The sequence below is a fragment of the Neopelma chrysocephalum genome, unplaced genomic scaffold (genome assembly GCF_003984885.1).
Source record: "Neopelma chrysocephalum unplaced genomic scaffold, ASM398488v2 Primary Assembly neopelma1_42b, whole genome shotgun sequence".
NCBI classification, from domain to species: domain Eukaryota; kingdom Metazoa; phylum Chordata; class Aves; order Passeriformes; family Pipridae; genus Neopelma; species Neopelma chrysocephalum.
In genome coordinates this window covers 7,264,473-7,269,497 of record NW_020897701.1, presented here as the reverse complement: position 1 = coordinate 7,269,497, position 5,025 = coordinate 7,264,473, and positions in this window count along the sequence as shown.

Genomic DNA, 5,025 nt, shown 5'->3' with positions numbered 1-5,025 from the left:
TTAGAGAAAAGAATACAGTAGTAATTGGGCTGTTTGAATAATGACAGAATTATTAATTGAATCTAGTATTGATTAACTGTAGAAATTATTTCCAACTCATAAATACTCTTTGATACTTGGCTATATTTTATGGAAGAATAAGGGAATCCTCTCAAGAAAAACAGAGAAAAGAATGCTAAAAAAGAAGGGAAACAAGAAAATAAGCAGAGAGACCAAGATCTCATTATCATAAATCAGGCTTAACTGATTAAGATGGCTTTATAGATACTTTGTATTAGCTGAACAGCAGAAAGTAGCTAAAAGCACATGTAGATCTAGCCCTCCTTCTGGAAAAGAATGATGTCTGAAGACTGGAGATTAACTCTAAAATTTATAAATGCAAAATTAGATGTTATGAGGGAAATTGCAAAAATCCCAAAATAAAAATAATCTGATAGAATCAAAGGCAAAAAGAAAACAAACAAACAAATAAAAAGTTGAAATTTAAACAGAAGGAAGAAGAAATCATTAAGGCTAGTGCACAGTAGTACCCAAATAACTATACCTGTCTGTCAACAGGACAAGTTATTCAGCCAACATTTTGTGAAACTGCCGATTTAAATCTAGAGGTATTAAAACAATGAAGAATGCTTTCATTTGAGTAGTTACAGTCTCAAATTAATCACCTCCAGCTACATTTCTGCCTCATTTATGTATATTATCAAAACTATTTGCTACATGAAACTACTTTTGGGAAAGAAATAGAAAAGCAATTCTTCAATTGCAACTTGAGGTATTTCAGGGCAGCAGATTTTGTGAGATTTTTGTTTGTCACGTACTGACACCAGAGGGGTTGTTGGGCTTGCTAGAGAAAAGAAATGAATTAGGAATCCTATCTGATCTCTTGCAGCCAAACCATCTTGTTAATTTGTGCTTATTTGTCATTAACCCATATATTAATGTCTGGTGTAAATCTGAGTAACATATTTCAGCAGTTAGAGAAAAGCATAAATAAACATATGGATATTTTGAGCCATGATAAATTGGCTTCATTCACTTAATGAATAATTTCTGGGTAATTCCCCCCTTTGAACCATGTAGCTTAATAAAGGAAACTATTCTATTTAAGATTTTTATCAGAAATTCAGATAGGAGTTTCCTTCCTTTATTTTTCTGACATCATCATGTTGTTCCTTTTATCCAGTAAAAGGGAGACTCTTTTATTTTTGTAGTAGAACAGATCCCAAAATGTCCGACCTAGCCCAAAAAGCTCCACTACAGTAAGCACTGTAAATATGTACACTGAAGAATAATGCTAGTCACAACAATTTTACAGTTTAAATAGTGAAGACAGACAACAAGTGAAAAATGGCATCACTAAGAGCTGAGATGAAGAGGCCAGAACTATCAAGCGAGACAGATAGCTAGAGATGAAACACAAGCTCCCTGATTCCTAAGCTGGTGTCTCTCCCCTAGATCACACCACTACTTTCATGAGATTACTTTGGAGCTTTACACTGAATCCTAATGACCCAAAATATAAAGCCCTTTTTATTTAATGTTTCCTCAGCTTAAAATAAGATCTATAAGTTTCTGCACAAGCACAAAATAACTGCTCTAGGAAACAGTATTTTAGCCAGGGTGAACACAACACTATTTCTAATTTGTGCATGTCACACAGTAAGATTCTATTACTGCATCTTTTAGTGATTTTTATAACTTGTATATAGTATTTTCCTATCATGCCAATAAATAAAAAAATAACCTGCCCCAGTAAGGTTCAGCTCCAATCACTCCAGCATAATAACCCTATAAACTTTTATTACAAGACAAAACATGATGCAGCTTCTATTTCTGCAGAATATTTCCAAAGACAAGACAAAAGTGGTGATTATAAAAAACATCTTTTTATGTAGATGTGCAGGAACATACAGAAATACCAGTGTGAACTTATGGTGGATTAAAGGATAGAACCTTAGCTCTGCATCAGCTCTATCACAGGTTGTGTCTGAAAGGCAGATGTTCACTTTCAGTGTTTCTGATTTTAAGTATAAATTACTGATGCAGATACTATGAATGTAATGAAAATTACATTCACCTGCACTGTGAACTAATGACTTTCAGAAAGTTAAACTGAACTCAGATACTCTTTGAGCTTCAAATATAAAAAATCACAAGCTTGGAGGATGTGCTTGATCTCTTTGGAGTTGTATAAGAAATTATTGAAAATAATTTCAGATAATAAAGAATGATTAGGAACAAAATGAAAATAAAAAGATCTGCAGCATTGTATTGTGCAATATGTAGACCAGGGGATCACATCACAGCTGTCATACTCGCAAGACTGTGAATAGAACCAAGATGAATAAATCACAATAAATCACAGGCTCAGGTTTCTTTCTAGCTTAGGTTTTTGAGGTTTGTTTTTGGTTTTTTTGTTTGGTTTGAGGGGGGTTGTTTGTTTTTATTTTTAATAGTTTACATTTTTATATTTTTGTTTGCTTGTTTGACAGTGGAATTATGTAAAGATCATCTGTCAAACAAAATATATTGGGGGAAATGTCTCTTTTTTAATATAGAGACTGTGAAAATACTGGGTCCTCAAGCAAGACATACATAGGAAGAGAAAAAACCACACAATGCCTTATTAGACCTTATTAAACATGTCTGCTTCTGTATTGTAAATGCACTGTATTTCAAACCTAAATAGAATACACTTAGTACTGAAGTCAAGTTTAAACCAAAACGGAAAAGCAATGTTTTCTCTGAGTCACACTCTGCAAGTCACATTTGTAAGGAGGTTTTAATGTAGGTTCATAGAAAAATCCAATAATTGGTTCTTCGTATAATCACAAAGGCCTAATCCTATGCTCATTAAAGTAATTGATAAAACTCTCACTGACGTCAGCAGTGTGGGATTGAGCCCTAATACAGCATATTGGCTTTTAGACATATGTGTCACGTGTGAAAGTTAATAAATGAAAGGTGCAGAGAAATACAGAGAATCTACTCAGAAGAGCATCATTTCAAAGACAGAATACTGTGTCCTTATCTCACAGACACACACAGGCAGTGAAATGGCTGATCCAACCCAATACTCCTCCTGCTCCAGGATAATGGCGATGCTCTTAGTCAATGATGGGAGATGTAGTGAGGGAAAGGAATGCTTCTAGACATGCTCTAGCCCCACAAGGAGAAAACACACATTTCTAAAATGGTGAAAAAGAAAATGAGAATGTGTAATAACCCACCACCCAACAGAGATGTTCTTGCAGAATCACACAAATTAATTACAGTATTGAATAAGCAATCTCTGACTGCGTTTCTTGAAAAAGCAATTCTACGTGCACAGACAAAAAGCTGAACAAGGGGTTAGTAATTTAGGACAAACTGACATGCTGAGCATAATAACTGTAGATTACACAAGGTAATACTTTTGTGCCCAAAATACTTCTCCTAGGTAAGTAACTGCAGACCAGATGCTTTATCTAGGGTAAACAGATGAAATAGCCTTGTCTCTTTATTTTCTCCAGCTGAATTCAATCCAGCTTGCACAGTAGGCTGAATCCTGAGCTCAGGTAAAGTAACAACAGGTTAAATTAATTTATATTGTTATTTTATTTAGACTGAAAAGCGGGACAACTACAGGCGTCAATCCTCAAAACTCTGACTTCCTTTCTTAATGTTAATCATGTTTGTTGTAATAATGCCTAAAACTAACCAAAAGTCAAGTTCCACTGTGCTGACACTTTACAAAAATAGTCTTTGTTCCATTTTTCCTCCCATGTCTTGTATTCCCTACAATTTATAAAAACTAGTGTAGTAACTGTCTTTTATTTCCTCCTACTCTGTGAATAGCAAACTAGTCTCATCACCAGTCATGAAATGCCTCCTTTTTCTCACTTTCATTCATAAAACCCATAAAATCCCACAATCAAATGCTCTTGCAGGATTACACCCACACAAAACCAGATGAGGAATTTAGGCTCCGACTGACCCAGAATTAAACATGCAAGCGGGTTCACATCTAGGGATTTAAATCCAAACTCCTTCCCGTAGAAATTCAAAGAGGATCAGATCTGAGGTTCTGGTTTGGCACCATTTCTAATCCTAACAATTTTAACTTAATCCAAACCTCAGCTGCAGAACTGTACAATTTTAATCAGGACACTACTGACAAATTTGAAAGTGAAAATAGGAACCTGAGAGTGACATTTGCAGCTACTGCCATTCATTAGTAACACATTTCGTATCAAGTAGGCATTAAAAGAACCTCATTTTTCCCTCAGTCTGCTTCTGCACTGTTGTGACTACTAATTTCAGCAGAGTTATCCTTAACTCACACCCGTACAAGTGGAAAAATGTTCCATCTTCAAAATGCGAACCAACATGGCCTTATGCAGGCAGTATTAATTTTCATTTGCTCTCTGTTCTTTGAAAGAAAGGTATTTTTTATTTCTTCCCAAGTTGTATCTTTAAGTAATTATTTGCCTAAGTCATCCTCAATGAGGACTGGGTTTTTAGTTATTGTGTACATTTTCTGGTTTCTAATTACCATCATGAGGCATCCTGTTTTTGTAGAATATGTTCTACCAGGAAAAGAATTTGGATTACCATCAGAATTTTTAGACATTGCCTTGATTCAGTTTGAAATTGAGCACATTTTCAAATTCACTAAATTAAGCTTCTTTTATCAACAAACAGGTCAAATGTGACTGCAGCCAGCCATGGCACAGGAACAATTAAAAGGGCCACACCAATTCTGGAAGCCATCTGACTCAGGTAAGTGGATTTACAGCCGCGATGCCTGGGCCTGCCTGCTGCGAGAGAGCAGGCTACAAACCTCCACAGCTTATGGACAGAGAGGTAGAAAAGGTCAAGTCGTTTGCCATATCAACATCAACACATACATTTAACAGCAGTATCAGATCACAGCAAGAGATAGGTTTAAAGACAGTAATTTAAATCCAGGCACAAACCAGTAACTTTTCAGTTCAACATGACTTTATACAATTTTGTTCTGCTATAAATGGGAAGAAAGCAGTT